The 19,351-nt window shown below is 43.9% G+C and overlaps 1 protein-coding gene across 3 annotated transcripts in view; it reads right to left on the bottom strand.

Moving 5' to 3' along the window:
- The window catches only part of LOC147100557 (PR domain zinc finger protein 2-like), a 176,181-nt gene that overhangs the window by 37,987 nt on the left and 118,843 nt on the right, over nucleotides 1-19,351 (bottom strand). The window lies entirely within an intron of this gene.

Raw genomic sequence — 19,351 nt, 5'->3', positions numbered from 1 at the left:
TTCTCTCTCCACGGATGTTGCCTGACCTGCTGAGTTTTTCCAGCGTCTTCTGTTGTTCTTCCTGAGACTTCAGTTGTTTGAATACAAGCTGATACTTGCCGCTTTTAAAATGACTTGAATATTAATGTAAGGACTTTTGTTATGGCCATGCCACATAGAAGTTTAAAAAAAATAATTTAAAATAAAACTGTTGATATGGTAAGCAGTCTAGTCCAAGCATTTTCTCTCGCTTCTCTCCTCCACCCCCAGCAGCTGCAGTGGTTCAGAATCTTTCCCCAGTGTGGTACTTTGTTTGGTTTCAAGTTGCTAAACCAATGACTTACATAAACAAAGCAACCTTTTAAAAAAAATCTTCATTCCACTCTAACACTTTCTATAATAATCTCAATCCATGCATGTGCGTGCCTTGGTGAAATAGGAAAGCCTACAATTCCATTGAAACAGATATGCAAATGTATGTGGCATTCATATCAGGACATACCAGGACATAAAAATATCAGGACATACCCCAACCAGAAACCCTGGATGAACGGAGAGGTCCGCTCGCTGTTGAAAGCACGCGACGCAGCATTTAAATCTGGCGACGCGGCGGCTTACAGTGCAGCTAGGACCAACCTAAAAAAGGGTATCAGGACTGCCAAAAGGAAACAGACACTGCGGATAGAGGATCATTTCCACAACAACTCGGACCCCCGGCGCATGTGGCAAGGCATCCAGTCCATCACTGACTACAAGAGCAAAAACACCAGCCCCTCGGTTAGCGATGCCTCCTTTCCGGAGGAGCTTAACAACTTCTACGCTTGCTTCGACAGGGACAACAGGGAGCCGGCTACCAAAGCCTTGCCACCCCCGGAAGACCAGGTGCTCACACTGTCGACCTCCGACGTAAGGGGTGTTCTACGCGGAGTGAACACACGAAAGGCTGCTGGACCGGATAGCATCCCTGGACGGGTACTCAAGGAATGTGCTGATCAGCTGGCTGATGTCTTCACCGCCATCTTCAATCTGTCATTGGCCCAGGCAGTAGTCCCTACATGCTTCAAGACCGCTACCATTATTCCTGTGCCAAAACAAACGGCTGTGACGTGCCTGAACGACTATCGACCTGTCGCACTCACACCCATCATAATGAAGTGTTCCGAGAGACTGGTCCTGGCTCACATCAAAGCCAGTGTTCCCGCCTCTCTTGACCAACACCAGTTTGCCTATCGTGCAAACAGATCAACGGAGGATGCAATCACAACTGCTCTACACTCGGCACTGAACCACTTAGATGGTAGAGAGACCTACATCAGAATACTGTTCATAGACTACAGCTCAGCATTCAACACTATCGTCCCCAACAAGCTGGCCACCAAACTCTTGGCCTGAACACTTCCCTCTGCAACTGGACCCTGGACTTCCTAACAAACAGACCCCAGTCTGTCAAATTAGGTAACCACACCTCCCCCCCCACAACCCTGAACACAGGGGCCCCACAAGGATGTGTGCTGAGCCCCCTCCTCTACTCCCTCTTCACCCACGACTGTGTGGCTGTTCATGGTTCCAACACCATCATCAAGTTTGCGGATGATACCACGGTAGTAGGCCAGATCACCAACAACGATGAGTCAGCCTACAGGGAGGAGGTCCAGCATCTCGTGAAGTGGTGCGCCAATAACAACCTGGCCCTTAACATCAAGAAAACCAAAGAAATCATTGTGGACTTTAGACTTCCTGAAGGCGGAAGTCACACCCCCATCCACATCAATGGGGCTGTGGTGGAAAGGGTGGACAGCTTTAAGTTCCTCGGAGTCCACATCACGGAAGACCTCTCCTGGTCCCTCAATACCTCCTCTCTGGTGAAGAAGGCCCAGCAGCGCCTATATTTCCTAAGGAGGCTGAAGGGATGTAACCTGTCACCCCGATCCTCTCTAACTTTTACCGCTGCACAATAGAGAGCATCCTGATGAACTGTATCACAGTATGGTATGGCAGCTGTAGCTACTATGACCGGAAAGCCCTGCAGTGGGTAGTCAAAACTGCCCAACGCATTACCGGCACCCGGCTACCGACCATAGAGCACATATACCAGAAACGCTGTTTACGGAGGTCACGGACCATCATCAAAGACCCTACCCACCCCAGCCACAGTCTGTTCGCCCTCCTGCCATCTGGGAGACGCTACAGATGCATTCGCACCCGTACGACCAGATTTAGGAACAGCTTCTTTCCCAGGGCTGTCATCCTACTGAACTCCACAAATAAACTCTAAAGCCTGCACATCTGCCAATGCACTTTATTATGGTTATGTTAATGTTAATGTATTACAAGCCAAATGTATGATGAATGTTTAAATGTCTTAATCTAAATGTACACTCTCGGGAGCCGCAAGCCTACATTTCGTTGTACTGCACTTGTGCACTAACAATGACAATAAAGTTGATTATTATTTATGATACCTTGCCAGGTGTGCCTAGGATCACAGGCTACTGTCAGTCTGAAGCCCCTCGGTGATCCTAGCCACAACCACATGGCTCCCGACTACGCGGTGTAAACAAACACAGACTTTACATGACTCTACTGCATCTCAGATTAGAAGGAAATTGCACACCTGACTTTATTTCTAGTCAGGGGCATTTTTTTTTAAACAAACTGAAATTAAAATCATGGAGCACTGCAGCTTTGACTGCTGGAAGCTTGCATTTCAAATTCATCTAACATTACATAAGAACATAAGAAATAGGAGCAGGAGTCGGCCATTCGGCCCCTCGAGCCTGCTCCACCATTCAATAAGATCATGGCTGATCTTCTACCTCAACTCCATATTCCCAAGGCCCTTGATATCCAAAGATCATCTCCACTTTCCTGCACTATCCCCATATCCCTTGATCCCCTTAATATTCAAAAATCTATCGATCTCTGTCTTGAATATACTCAACGACTGAGCCTCCACAGCCTCTGGGGTAGAGAATTCCCAGATTCACCACCCTCAGTGAAGAAATTTCTACTCATCTCATTCCTAAATGGCCGACCCCTTATGCTGAGACTGTGACCCCTGGTTCTAGACTCCCCAGCCAGGGGAAACATCCTCCCTGCATCTACCCTGTCAAGCCCTGTACGAATTTTGTATGTTTCAATGAGATCACCACTCATTCTTCTAAGAATATAGGCCTAGTCTACTCAATCTCTCCTCATCCCAGGAACCAGTCTGGTGAACCTTCGTTGCACTCCCTCTATGGCAAGTATATCCTTCCTTGGGTAAGGTGACCAAAACCTGTACACAATACTCCAGGTGTGATCCCACCAGGGCCCTATATAATTGCAGTAAGACGTCTTTACTCTTATACTCAAATCCTCTTGTAATAAAGGCCAACATACCATTTGCTTTCCTAATTGCTTGCTGTACCTGCATGTTAACTTTCAGTGATTCGTGTACAAGGACACCCAGGTCCCTCTGAACACCAACATTTCCCAATCTCTCACCATTTAAAAAATACTCTGCTTTTCTATTTTTCCTACCAAAGTGGATGACTTCACATTTCTCCACATTATATTTCATTTGCCATGTTCTTGCCCACTCACTTACTCCGTCTATACAACACATTTTCTGACAAAAGTCGAAACTGCGGTTGCATCTAAAAACACACATACGTTCAATTGACCTACAATGCGTTCCACATTTTCACAACCCTGTGAGTGAAGCAATTGTTCCTGCTTTCATTTTCCCTGGCCTCTCCCTATTGTTAACGATCCTATCCCCTTGTTCTGGAGTGGAGCTGTTTAAGCACGGCCTGGGATAACTAGCACTACAAGATTCTCTTCTGTGTGTCCCCTCTGTCCATCCTTGTAGACTTCTCCTCGCTGGCACAGTTGACACCAAGAAGTTGCAATGTAGAAATTCTAGGGAAAAGCCACCTTCTCCCACACCCATGGTAAAAGTGTGTTGGCAGTTTCAATGGGCATTTGTTGCTGTGCCACACTGACCAAAGAGCGAAGATTTGTAATTGCATCACCATCAGTTAGAAAAACAGAAAGAAAGTCTGGCACCACACCCCCTCAGCTCTCCGCCCAAAGATGCGGTCAGCTATGAAAACGGCTTGGAATCCAGAAGTGAGGATGTGCTCTCATTCTAGTCATCTAAGTTTGATATGATTTATACTATTAGGGCAGAATTACTACAGTTCTTCTCTAAGTGGCTGCAGAAGTAGGACTCTGAAGAATTGCCCTGGTAAACATGCAAACCAGTACAAACACTCTGACAAAAAAACACAAGGTTTCCCACAGATAATGAAGAAAGGCAAATGTCTTTCTGCCAAATTATTTTAAACTAAAGCTAGTTACCTGTGCAGCGAATGATGCATGTATATTTGTAGCAATTCTGAGTAGGTCCAAAATAATTTCCTCCATAGAGTAAGGATGGGACAAAAGGTGTACTGGAAAACAGAGCAATGCTGAACATCATTGCGTTAGGTGGCATAACCTTGCTGCAACTCAGTAAAACCAAAGTTCTGTACATCATTTCTTGATTGCACCCTGCATTTCAAGAGGACTGTAGCCAGCTCTGGCACAGAAAGCCAATACTTTCTCACATTAGTATAAAATTGGTTTTATTTTGGATAAAGTTGTGCAGCAAAAAAGGTGTTTTCCTCACTGGCAAAGCATGGTTTAAAAGGTGAACTTTTAACAGTTGAAGTTTTTAAACTATAAAATATATCAAGGAACTCTTGTTTCTTGGCTACTTGGTAAAAGTTGCAGTAATTAAGCTACGCTCATTAACAATCCAGCCTGGATGTCTTCATCCATCGCTGTAAAGAGCACCATAGCCAAGCACTCAGCTATCAAAAACAGCTGCAGTTCCCCTCTCCCCCATAACAAGCACCTCAGTGTTAAAAGGCTTGTGTATGATTGTAGAGTCCCTCTATTGCCACTGATTGGCCCTTGTTACCCTAGTACAGGAGACTTGGGTTTATCCGGAGGTTGTATGTCCGGAAACCTCGATCTACCGGCAGAAATCAGGAGCCGTTTTGTTAGTTTTTTTTTCTTCTCGTGGCTTTGTTTTCAATAGTCAGGCTCTGGAAAGTCTCTCTGAAGCTGTTGCTAAGCTACAGAGACGCTTCTAAGGTACGGGCCGACTGTTTGAAGCTGTTGTTAAGCAACAGTGTTTGTTGTCAGATACGGAGATGAAAACCTCCATATGCTTCAACATTAACTTTGTATGTCCGGCAGTTTTGATAGATCGGCAACAGCTCGGTCCTGTCGGTGCCGGATGTAACAAAGTTTCCTGTAGTATTATTGGTCACATGGCTAGTAAACAGATTCCAAAAACCAAAAACAGAAACATGCCACAACTGCCAATTCCACCAACAGTCTCCAAGAGACCCAGAAACATAAGGAGGCAGGTACTATACAACAACTCTGCTCGCATCCCCTGCGAGTCCAGCCAACTGCACCTACTGACCCTGGTTCCCACCCTCTGTGCCTTGGGCCTTCCTGCTTCTCACTTTTTACCTCAGCTTTATTTCGTGGCCAGATCATTCCACATGTTTCAGTTGACAGCACAGAGACTTGCTACTCCAGAGCAGCCTTGGAAATTTTTATATGCCTGCAAAGGCTCACTCATTTTGACCAGTAGATCAGCTGGTTTCAGGAGCGCTGACACTACCACTTAAAAATAACACTGCTGCAGGCCAAGGATCAACGCTCGGGAAATCAGACAATTTGCTGGTCCCCGCACTGAGCAGGCCTGTGCAGCGGCTTAAACTCCCACTCTGCAATTCTGAGGAATGGCAGGACAGATTCATTTTTTAAAACATTTTTACTATTGATAATATATTAAAAATCAAGTATAGTGTGCACACCCGTAACAATTTCCCTGTCACCTTTAGTTGATAACACCCATATTGTTACAACATTTATAGAACGCCTTTAACATAGGAAAAAGTCCCAAGGCGTTTCATGGGAGCGCTAGCAGACAAAGATTGACACAGAACCTAAGAAGATATTAGGATGGGTAGATTTTAAGGAGGGTTTTAGAGAGGTGGAGAGCTTGAGGGAGAGAATTCCAGAACATAGGGCCTAGACGGCTAAAGGCACGACTTCCAATGGTAGGGCAATGGGAGCGGAGTTATATACAAGAGGCCATATTTGGAGGAACTTACAAAGATAGAGGGGCGAGGCCATGGAGGGATAAACATGAGAATTTATAATTTAGGCGTTGGCCTGCTGGGAGCCAATGTAGGTCAGCACAAACAGGGGTGATGGGTGAGCGAAACTTGGTGCGGGCTAGGACACGGGCAGCAGAGTTTTGGATGAGCTCAAGTTTATGGAGACCGGACGATGGGAGGCCGGGCAAGAGAGCATAAAAAAAACACCAAGCGCCACAGAAGATCTGCTAGTATATAAACATATACTGTAAAAGGTAACCGGTATCTGGGAGCGATTTCAAGACGATTATCTTAACTTCAAGAAATCAAGCCAAATTAACTACGCTCTAATGGTTTCTGATGTCTATGTCCCTCAATGAGATTACTGCTGTATAATCATTGTTCTCTTTGCAACCAGTTTAAGAAACATTTTGCCCATTTATAATGGCTATGGTATGGCAGTTATTCGTTATTTGCTAACAATTCAGTATAATTCGTTTTACTGGGGAGATCAGAATTAAATACTAAAGAAATTCAAGTGAGTATTTTAATGTTTTCATTGTTCAAATTTCCTTTGTGTTCTCATTCTGCAAGATGTAGATTTGCAATTGATGAAACATTCCATTCAACAACCTTCCTCCCAAGACAAGGTGCAGATTTTAAAGAAGCTTTCTCCCCACACCAACCCCCAACAAGGACAAACTAAAGCTTGGAAGTGGGCTTCTTTTAATCACGTCTGAAAGTTCACAACCTTATAAAAAATTTAAATAAACTTTTCGGGCAACACACAACATATTTTGGTTTCACCAGCTTTCACACACCCCTGGGGTCAGGATACAGGAGCGCACCTGGTAATCAACTGACTGCACCCGCCACTGAATGAGCTACCGGGGAATCAATCCGCCAATAGGGAGCGATCGCCAAACTTCCCCCACAATATTCGATTGCAAGAAGGGGGGAGGAAAGAGAAAAGGAGAATGTAAAATGCTGAGACAACATCCTGACATTTCTTTCAGACACTGACCAGTTCCTCACAGCAGCAGGAGCAAGATAAAAACACTCAGAATACAGCAACTGTGGAGCAAGTTTCAATTACGCCGAGTTACCAATCACAACAGGCAAGGCATAAATTTGGGCATGTGCTAGAAGAGCCATGTGACTCTAGAAAAACACGCTCTGTTCTAGTACATCTTCGATTTATACAAGAACGTTCAATTACCAAACAGCAACAGGCTTACTTCTCTACCCCGAACCCTACCCTTCCAAAGTGTTATTATTTTGTTTTTTCCAACAGCTTTGCGTGTCTGAATCATAGGACTTGCAAACCTTGTGGAATTTGCCAACACAACATAATTTAGTATTTGTAAAGTAACATTCTGTAGTTCAATATATTAACCATTACTTGACTGAGCACACTGTGCTACTCCTCATCCCCATGGCAATGTTGGCACACTTTACGTAGGATATATAGCACAGAAACAGGCCATTCGGCCCAACCAGTCCATGCCGGCGTTTATGCTCCTCCAGTCTTTCTTCATCTAACTATCAGCATAACCCTCTATCCCTTCTCCCTCGTATGCTTGTCTAGCCTCCCCTTAAATACACCTATTCTATTCACCTCAACCACTCCCTGTGGTAGCGAGTTCCACATTCTCACCACTCTCTGGGTAAAGAAATGCCTTCTGAATTCCCTATTGGATTTCTTGGTGACTATCTTATATTGATGGCCTCTAGTTTTGCTCTTCCCCACAAGTGGAAACATTCTCTCTGTATCCACTCTATCAAAACCTTTCCTAATTTTAAAGACCTCTATTAGGTCACCCCTCAGCCTTCTATTTTCAAGAGACAAGAGACCCAGCCTGTTCATCCTTTCCTGATGGGTTACCCTCGCATTTCTGGCATCATCCTTGTAAATCTTCTCTGTACCCTCTCCAGTGCCTCTATATCCTTTTTATATGGCGACCAGAATTGTACGCAGTACTCCGTGTAGTCTAACCAAGGTTCGATACAGGTTTAGCATAACTTCTCCATTTCTCAATTCAACCCCGCTAGAAATAACCCTCGTGCTTGGTTTGCTTTTTTTAATGACCTTGTTAACCTTTGTCGCTACTTTCAGTGATTTGTGTATTTGTACTCAGAGATTCCTTTGCTCTTCCACCCCACTTAGATTCGTATTTTCCAAGTAATATGTCACCTCCCTATTTTTCTTACCAAAATGTAATACAGGTTGACTATCCCTTAGCCGAAAACCTTGGGACCAGCTGTGTTTCGGTTTTTGGAAATTTTCGGATTTCAGAAGGTATTATTTCAGACTGGGAAACTCTGAACATTAAATTAATTTGGTAATTAGTATTTGTATTTAATATAAATTTTAAAAGTTCAGGCTACCTCTTGCGACTGTTCAGTGTCTCATTCCCCTTCCTGCTTCTCTGTGCTGCCGCTCCCAGTCTGTTTACAGCTCCCCCTGCTCCGTATCTGAATTCCTTGACTTAGTGGGGGTCTGGGGCTCGACTGCCGCCGCCAGTTGTGGGAAAGCCGGATATCGGCTGACGCCTACGCTAAGCTGGCCCGCAAATCAGGTCCGGGGGGGGGGGGGGGGGGGGAGAAAAGAATATCGGACGGGCCGTTGCAGCTATCGGACAGGCCGCTGTATTGTTGGGTTCACTCTCCCGTACCTCCTTCACACTGCCCGGCTCGGCCTGCAATCTCCTACCCAGGAGGGAACTCTGTGACCCTCTGCCCTGCTCACAGGGAAAGGCAGAGCTCCCTCAGTCACACTTAACTCCTGTCATGTTTTGCGCCACTCGGGTCATGTCGTGCGCACGACTTACGCTGAATGAAAAAACTTTCGGTTTTCAGAAGTTCGGATAAAGGATAGTCTACCTGTACCTCACATTTATCTGTGTTGAATTTCATTTGCCAATTATATGTCCATTCAAGTTTATTAATGTCTTCTTGTAATTTGTTGCAGTCCTCCTCAGTATTGACTATCCTTCCCCAACTTGGTATCATCTGCAAATTTAGAAATTGTGTTTTGATTCCAAAGTCTAAATCGTTAATATAAATTGCGAACAACAGTGGTCCTTGTGGAACACCACTTCCCACCTTCTGCCACTGTGAATAACTACCCTTTACCCCTACTCTCTGCTTTCTGTCTTGAAGTCAGCTAGTTATCCATTCTGTCCCCTGACTCCGCATGCTCTGACCTTATTCATTTGTCTATTCTGTGGTACCTTATCGAAGGCCTTTTGAAAATCTAGATAAACCCTTTTTGAAATCCATGCTGACTATTCATTATTATATTTTTGGTTTCTAGATGTTCTTTTTTTCTCCTTTAGTAGGGATTCCATTATTTTTTTGTACCACCGATGTTAAGCTGACTGGTCTACAATTCCCTGGACATGTTCTATCTCCCTTCTTGAATACAGGTATTATGTTAACTATCCGCCAGTCCTCTGGCACTACACCTTGTTCTAACGAATTACTAAATGTGTTGTAATGCCTTTGCTATCCCTTCCCTAGATTCTTTTAAAATGCATGGATGTAATCCATCCGGACCAGGGGTTTTATCCTGAGTTTGATTAGTTTATCTAATATTTCTCCTCTTTTTATTTTAAATGCAGTTATTTCATTTCTAATCTCATCATCCGATGTCATGTCCACCTGTTGTGTCTCCCTGGTAAATACTGAAGCAAAGTAATTGTTTACTATTTCTGCCATCTCTTTATTGCTGCCTGAGATATTATCCTGTCCATCGGTTAGTGGCCCTATCCCCAGCCCGACTTGCCATTTAAAAAAAAACATTTATGTGCCTGTAATTTTTTTTACTATTTTGTTTTATATTCCTTGATAATTTAATTTCATAGTTCCTTTTAGCCTTTCTAATTGTTTTTTTGACTTCTCTCCTAATCTCTTTGTATTCTTTCTCGTCATGCTCTCCCCTGCTGTTCATGTACTTAGTGTACACCTCTCTCCTTACCCTCCCCTCGTGTCTTTATTCATCCATGGTGTCTCATTAGTGTTTAGCTTGTTCTCGTTTTTTAGCGGAATATATTTTTCCCAGACTCTGTTGAACACCGTTTTAAATATTTCCCATTGCTGTTCTACATCATTGTTGTCCATTTTATTTTCCCAAGTTCTATTCTCAAACCCACAAAATCAGCTTTTCTTCAATTGATTACCCTGGTCTTCATTATACTTATGTCCTTCTCAATTATTACAGGAAACTTTCTGGTATCCGGCACTGACGGGACCGAGTTGGTGCCGTCCCATCAAAACTGCCGTATAAACCAGCGCTAATGTTAAAACATACGGAGCTTTTCAGCTCCGTGTGAATCAACAAACTCTGTTGCTTAGCAACAGCTTCAAAACAGTCGGCCGCAGCTTAAGTGTCTCTGTAGCTAAGCAACAGCTTCAGCTAGACCTTGCAGAGCCTGACTGGGGAAAAAAAAAGCAATGAGAAGTAAAAAAAACTTATCGGAAACGGCTCCTGAATTTTGCCGGTAGAGAGCGCTTTCCGGACTTTTAACCTCCGGTTAAACGAAAGTTTCCTGTATCTTAAAAAGTGTATTATATGATGGTCACTATTGCCTAGATGTTCCCCATCTTTTACTTCTTTTATCTGCTCTGGTTCATTCCCCATTACTAGATCCAATAGCGAATCCTCCCTTGTTGGGCTTCTTACATATTGGGTTAAGAAAGGAGTCCTGTACACATTGTAGGAACTCAATTCCCTTATCCCCTTTACCTACCCCTTCTGGCCAATTAATATCGGGGTAGTTGAAATTCCCCATAATTATTATTCTATTTTTTTTAAACTTATTTCCCTAATTTGTTTGCATATTTCTTCCTTCACCTCCCTTCCACAATTAGGTGGTTTGTAGACTACCCCTATTAGTAAAATTGATCCTTTATTATCTTTTATCTCTATCCATATGGATTCTATTTTTGTCTTGATAGCTGCATCACCTCTTTCTACTGCCATTAAGTTATCCCTAATAAGTACAGCTACACCACCTCCCCTTTTTCCCTCTCTATCTTTTCTAAATATGTTATACCCTGCAATGTTTTTCTGTAGCCATGTCTCCGTAATCCCGACTATGTCTGTCTCAACATATTGCCTCCAGTTCCCCTGTTTTATTACGGACAGTGTGCATTGCTGTACAGACAGTGGACATGGCTTTAAGGGACATGAGGACTAGCAATGAAGTGTCCTTGGTTCTGTTTGGATTCCAGAAAAAGAACTTCTACCAACTCCTCCACCCCAAAATGGCAGCAACAGCAAAAGCAGCAGAAGGGAGATCAGGAGAATTTTTTTTTTAAACAGAGCGAGTTATGATAATCTAGAATGCACTGCCTGAAAGGGTGGTAGAAGCAGATTCAACAGAGGCTTTCAAAAACACACTTGAAAAGGAAAAAAAAAATGTAGTTATGAGGAACGAGCAGGGGAGTGGGACTAATTGGATAGCTCTTTAAATGAGCCAGCACAGGCACGATGGGCCGAATGCTGCGAGATTCTATGCACAACTCTATGGCAGTCAAGACAGTACACACACACACACACTTCAGAAAATCTACTCAGGGCTTTAAATAACACCCTAATGATCTGTCCCAGAATGAGATTCTATATCCTTCTAATATGCTGTCAAACTAGAAAAGTCGCTGCAGAACTGGCCCTTCCTGCGACACTGCTTTGCTCTTCCTCTCATGTGATGAAAATAGTGTCTTAACTTCAAAACAAAATTTTGAAAAGGGAATTCCTGGCTATCACCCAAAATGATCAGTTTAATCTGGGGTGGTGGAGGGGAAAGAGAATGAATGTGAGAATTTACCATCAAGGGTTTCCAGCACTGAATTTGTTGAAACTCTTAAAACTTTAGAAGTATCCTAAAATTTATAGCAAAACACAAATATTAAATTCAATCATTTCCCCAACTTCATGAAGCTTCCTGGCACTGTGCAGAAAGCATGCACCTGCTGATAATCTATCTACTCCCTACCTATAATCTAGTTACACACACACACACTCACACTCTCGGAAGTGTCAGCCTTGGCTCAGTGGTAGCACACTTGAGTCTGCTCGTGTGGAGGGTAAACGTTGACACAGACTGCTTTGGCTGAATTACCGGTTTCTGCGTATCTTTTCTATGTATTTTTATGAGTCAGAAGGTAGTGGATTCACGTCCACCCCAGGACCCGAGCACATAATCTAGGCTGACACTTCAGTGCAGTACTGTTGGGAATACTGCACTGTTGGAGGTGTCCTCTTTTGGATAAGGTGTTAAACCACGGCTCTGTGTGCCATCTCAGGTGGACATAAAAGATCTCATGGCACTATTCAAAGAGGAGCAGGGGAATTCACCTGGTGCCCAGTAAACTAAGACAAGAATATATATAAACAAGGCGAAAATATATTTATAAACTCAGGGATATACCTGTTTATACACTGTATGAATGGAACCGCGTTTATGTGTTCAACCATAAATGTATTTTGATGCTTTGGCAACATAAGATGTACCTTATCATGCCAATAAAGCGATTTGTATTGTATTGTATTGTATTGGTGCCTTGGCCAATATTTATCCCTCAACTGTGTCAGCCGCAGCTCACTGGATAGCAGTCTCTCACCTGACTAGTAATCCAGAGACGTGAGTTCAAATGCCACCACGGCAGCTGGGGAATTTAAATTCAGTTAATTAAATAAATCCGGAATAAAAAGTTAGTATCAGTAATGATGACCATGAAACTTTCAGATTGTTGTAAAAACCCATCTGATTCACTAATGTCCTTTAGGGAAGGAAATCTGCCGTCCTTACCCGGTCTGGCCTATATGCGACTCCAGACCCACAGCAATGTGGTTGACTCTTAACTGCCCTCTGAAATGGCCTAGCGAGCCACTCAGTTGTAACAAACTGCTACAAGAAACAATAATAAGACTAAAACCGGACGGGTCACCCGGCATTGACCTCGGCACCGGTTACGGACACGATATCTGGTTTTTCGCCTCTCCCGGGAGATCACATGGGCTCGGGTGGATGGAGTGTGATAGAAGATTTGAGGTTAGGATCAGATCAGCCATGATCTTATTGAATGGTGGAGCAGGCTCGAGGGGCCGATTGGCCTACTCCGGCTCCTATTTCTTATGTTCTTATGTTCTTACACCCAGCCCAGCCAACCTTGCAAAGTCCTCCTCACCAACATCTGAGGACTTGTGCCAAAATTGGGAGAGCAGCTCAAAACTGGGCATCCATAAGACGCTGTGGGCCATCAGCAGCAGCAGCAGAATTGTATTCCACCACAATCTGTAACCTCATGGCCCGGCATATCCCTCACTCTACCATTACCATCAAGCCAGGGGACCAACCCTGCAGAGTGTAGAAGAGCATGCCAGGAGCATCACCAGGCATATCTAAAAATGAGATGCCAACCTGGGGAAGCTGCAACACAGGACTACATGCATGCTAAAAAGCAGAAGCAGCATGCTATAGACAGGGCTAAGCGATCCCACAATCAACGATCAGATCAAAGCTCTGCAGTCCTGCCACATCCAGTCGTGAATGGTGGTGGACCATTAAACAACTAACGGGAGGAGGAGGTTCCATGAATATCCCCATCCTCAATGATGGTGGAGCCCAGCACGTGAGTGCAAAAGACAAGGCTGAAGCGTTTGCAACCATCTTCAGCCAGAAGTGCTGAGTGGATGATCCATATCGGCCTCCTCCCAAGGTCCCCGCCATCACAGAAGCCAGTCTTCAGCCAATTCGATTCACTCCATGTTATATCAAGAAACGGCTGAGCGTACTGGATACAGCAAAGGCTATGGGCCCGACAACATCCCGGCTGTCGTACTGAAGACTTGTGCTCCAGAACTAGCCACGCCTCTAGCCAAGCTGTTCCAATATGGCTACGGCTACAACACTGGCATCTATCCGACAATATGGAAAACTGCCCAGGTATATCCTGTCCACAAAAAGCAGGACAAATCCAATCCGGCCAATTACCGCCCCATCGGTCTACTCTCAATCATCAGCAAAGTGATGGAAGGTGTCGTCGGCAGTGCTATCAAGCAGCACTTACTCATTAATAACCTGCTCACTGATGCGCAGTTTGGGTTCCGCCAAGACCACTCGACTCCAGACCTCATTACAGCCTTGGTCCAAACATGGACAAAGGAGCGGAATTCCAGAGGTGAGGTGAGTGTGACTGCCCTCGACATCAAGGAGCCCTAGTAAAACTGAAGTCAATGGGAATCGGGGGGGGGGAACGCTCCACTGGTTGGAGTAATATATAGCACAAAGGAAGATGGTTGTGGTGGTTGGTGGTCAATCATCATAGCCCCAGGACATCACTGCAGGAGTTCTTCAGGGCAGTGTCTTAGGCCCAACCATCTTCAGCTGCTTCATCAATGACCTTCCCTCCAACATAAGGTTAAAAATGGGGATATTTGCTGATGACTGCAGTGTTCAGTGCCATTCGCAACTCCTCAGATAATGAAGCAGTCCATGCCCGCATGAAACAAGACCTGGACGACATTCAGGCTTGGGCTGATAAGTGGCAGGTAACATTCGTGCCACAGAAGTGCAAGGCAATGACTATCTCCAACAAGCGAGAGTCTAACCACCGCCCCTTGACATTTAACGGCATTACCATCGCCAAATCCCCCACCATCAACATCCTGGGGGGGTCACCATTGACCAGAAACTTTACTGGACCAGTCACATAAATACTGTGGCAACAAGAGCAGGTCAGAGGCTAGGTATTCTGCAGCGAGTGTCTCACCTCCCGACTCCCCAAAGCCTTTCCACCATCTACAAGGCACAAGTAAGGAGTGTGATGGAATACTCTCCACTTGCCTGGATGAGTGCAGCTCCAACAACACTCAAGAAGCTCGACACCATCCAGGACAAAGCAGCCCGCTTGATTGGCACCCCATCCACCACCTTAAACATTCACTCCCTCCACCACCAGCGTACCGTGGCTGCAGTGTGTACCATCTACAAGATGCACTGCAGCAACTCGCCAAGGCTTCTTCGACAGCATCTCCCAAACCCGCGACCTCTTCCACCTAGAAGGACAAGGGCAGCAAGCGCATGGGAACACCACCCCCTCCAAGTTCCCTCCAAGTCACACCATCCTGACTTGGAAGTATATCACCGTTCCTTCATCGTCGCTGGGTCAAAATCCTGGAACTCCCTCCCTAAGAGCACTGTGGGAGTACCTTCACCACACAGACTGCAGCGGTTCAAGGCGGCGGCTCACCACCACCTTCTCAAGGGCAATTAAGGATGGGCAATAAATGCTGGCCTTGCCAGCGGCGCCCAGATCACATGAACAAATTAAAAAAAACTTTCCCACTCCAGAGACTGGAGCACAAAAACCTAGGCTGACACTCCAGTGCAGTACTGAGGGAGTGCTGCACTGTTGCAGGTACTGTCTTTTGAATGAGACATTAAATCGAGGCCCTGTCTACACTCAGGTGGACGTAAAAGATCCCGTGGCACTATTTCAAAGAGAAGCAGGGGAATTATCCCCGGTGTCCTGGCCAATATTTATCCCTCAATCAACATCACAAAAACAGATTATCTGGTCATTATGAAATTGTTGTTTGTGGGAGCTTGCTGTGCGCAAATTGGCTGCCACATTTCCTACATTACATGTGACTGCACTTCAAAAGCAGTGCATTGGCTGTAAAGCGCTTTGGGACGTCCTGAGGTTGTGAAAGGCGTTAACAGAAAAGCACGTCTTTCTGTTAACAGCAACAAAAATAGATTAATTGGGGTCATTTATCTTTCTGGCTCCTATGTTAGCCCAAGTAACAACAGTGACTGCCCTTCAAAAGTGATTCATTGGCTGAAAAGCACTTTGGGAAGTCTTCAGGACTTGAAAGATATTATATAAATGCAAGTTCTTTCGTTTCTCTGGAAACGCACTTATGCCTTGCTCAAACTGTTTACTACCATTATTCAAAGCTTTGGATGCATCTCTAGTATCAGTAGACATCAAACTGAGCAATATGCATGCCATATGGGGAAAGAAAAATCAAGATAGTCAATCTGGCTCTAATGGTGGCACTCCTGCTTTGGAGTCAAATTATTGACTTGATTAGGTAGTTGGCCGAGCAGCAGGAGACAGAAAGTATGGATAATGGGCAGGTACTCTAATTGGCAGGATGTGACTAGCAGTGTCCCGCAAGGATGTGTGTTGGGGCCTCCACTATTTACCATATTTATTAACGACTTACGATGATGGGATAGAAAGCCACATACCCAAGTTTGCCGATGACACAAAGATAGGCGGCATTGTAAGCAGTGCAGATGGAAGCATAAAATTACAAAGATATTAATAGATTAAGCGAATGGGCAAATCCATTTCAATGTAGGCGAATGTGAGGTCATCCACTTTGGACCTAAAAAGGATAGAACACAGTACTTTCTAAGGGTGAACAACTAGAAACAGATGAGGTCCAAAGAGATTTGGGGGGGTCCATGTACATAGATCATTAAAATGTCATGGACAGGTACAGAAAATAATCAAAAAGGCTAATGGAATGCTGGCCTTATTCTCTAGAGGACTCGAATACAAGGCCGTGGCTACAGTTATACAAAGCCCTGGTTAGACACATTTGGATTACTGAGAGCAGTTCCGGGCACCACACTTTAGGAAGGATATATTGGCCTTGGAGGAAGTGCAGCGTAGATTTACCAGGGAGAGATTACCTGGACTCCAAGGGTTAAATTACGAAGAGAGATTACACAAACTAGGGTTGTATTCCCTAGAATTTAGACGGTTAAGGGGTGATTTGATCGAAGTTTTCAAGATATTAAGAGGAACTGATAGGGTAGAGAGAAAGAAACAATTTCTGCTGGTTGGGGTGTCTAGGACTAGGGGGTATAGTCTAAAAATTGGAGCCAGACCTTTCAGGAGTGACATTAGGAAACACTTCTACACGCAAAGGGTGGTAGAAGTTTGGAACTCTCTTCAGCAAATGGCAATTGATGCTGGGTCAATTGTTAATATTAAATCAGAGATTGATAGATTTTTGTTAACCAAAAATATTATGGGATATGGGGCAATGGCAGGTATATGGAGTTAGGTCACAGATCCACCATGATCTCATTCAATGGCGGAACAGGCTCGAGGGGCTAAATGGCCTACTCCTGTTGCTATGTCAGTTGATTTTGCAGCTTTAAGGCTCAATTCAGGACTTCAGCACATAATCTAGTCTGGCACACTAGTGCAGTACTGGGGGAGTGCTGCATTGTCGGAGATGCTGCCCTTCGGGTGAGATGCTAAACGGAGGCTTCACTATACATCCTGATGCATGTTGAAGATCCCACGGCACTATTTGAAATGCAGGATGTTCTCCTAGCATCCTGGCCAACGATCCTTCTCTGGTCGCCACCACCAAAATCAGTAACTAGTCGGTCACTTCACTGTTGTTCGTGCTATTTTGCCCTGTGCAAAAATAGCTGCCAGACTTGCCTTATAAGTCACTGAACTTCAAAATAATTAACTGTATCTGAAGTGCTTTGAGATTTTGCTGAGCGACATGAAGGACTCATTTATATAGCAGTTTATCTTGTAGAATTACAAAATGATATCGTTGACCAGAAGTGTGCTACAAGACTACAAATGCAGCCTCCCATATTCAGAGGGTGAGAGATTCGAGTTTGATTTGCTAACAGCTTATTTTCACAAAACAACCAATTTTCGTGACATGTTCTATTCATGAGACGCATTCTATTCATTTTTTTTGTGGCACAAGGCTTTTTTCTTAAAAAAAAAGAGTCCTTGACCTTTTGACAGCAAAATCAGTAAGACACAGTTAATGCAGTTGTAAAATCTGGAAGGAGCATCAAGACCTTGCTGATTCGGTGCGTAGTTAACACATCTCAGCTGGAGCAGCAGTTGGGATGCCACAATTGGCCTCAGTGCCCCTAGGCTAGGGAGGAGAAAAATCAGCAAGGGCCTTTGCTCAATGTCCACACAGATACACTTTCTATCGGGGGTCTCTGGCTAACGAGTGGTGCCCCAAGAATTCTGATCCAGGTACAGAATCCCAATCTACCAACATAAAATTCATTTTACAGAATTCGATTGTCCCAAACCAGCTTCCATGATCCACAATTCCTGATTTAAATGATCAACAATACACAAACATTTTTGTAAAGAATCCTGGTTTGTAAAACAGTTTTAAGTTACTGCAGACTCCATGGGTGACTAAAATGGTTTTGGTATAAATATTACAAGCTGGTGCTTTTTACATAGGCCGTCTACAGAAACGCAGGTCTAAGCACAACATTCCTTGGCAAACCAGCTGTGTATTATCAAGATTCACAGCACTTGGAAGTAGGATCCCTGCTGCAGCCGCTTTTCTTTGTAGAATTCCTACTTCCTGGTGAGGGACACAGAGCAACTCCCAGATTTCATCAACGCTCAAATTTTAATTCAGCTAAATTTTATTTGAAATATTTTTGGTTTGCACAAACTATTTCTTTCCCCTAAATGTGGTTTGAAAAAAAATCTCTTGGAACAATTCCTTTATGGACCTTGAGGCAGATTTGGATCAGTACCTTGCTGCTATCAATTTTTTTTTACAAATGGTAACACTGACAAGATTTTTCTTTGAAACAGCGTAACTGCAGCACTGTTCTTAAATGTTCGATATGGAGATGCAATTTTAAAGGGGGGGGGGGGAAAGAGTTACGTTGCAACTAACTGCAAACGCATTCCACATCAGCCTTAATAAATTCTAAATTAACCCAAGAGTCATCATCCTTTTGTACTCTGGTCAACTTTGAACAGAGAACAGAAAATGCATTCCTATTCTCTCCCCCACCCCCAAATAGAACAAATAAATGAAACATTGTTTACCAGTTTTATTTCTTTTGCCAACAAACGCAGTTTTATTTGAAAAGAAAAAAAAATGACTAAGAGTTTTGTAGTTTAAAGTCAGGTAAGGGGAGTCTTAATCATTTTACAAACAACTATTTAGTGCTAATTTTTTTTTGCAGCCATTCTCTGGGAAAAAAATATTTCACAGAAGTGCTTTGATGACCGGAAGGGGACAAATAAAGTTAAAATATTGTATTGGGAGGAAGGAAAAAAAAATCTATTTGTTCAGGACAGTTGGACCTTTATACAAGATTTTAAAAAGCACTTCATGCTGGGTTTTTTTTGTACAGTGTTTCAGGATTCTGCGATAAAAGATCGAATAACATTTGGTT

Source organism: Somniosus microcephalus, chromosome 25, assembly GCF_052327205.1.
Source record: "Somniosus microcephalus isolate GS21.2 chromosome 25, FLI_Smic_1.0, whole genome shotgun sequence".
Taxonomy (NCBI): Eukaryota; Metazoa; Chordata; class Chondrichthyes; order Squaliformes; family Somniosidae; genus Somniosus; species Somniosus microcephalus.
Note: the sequence above shows the minus strand (reverse complement) of the source record. Positions and strands in the feature narration are given on the sequence as shown.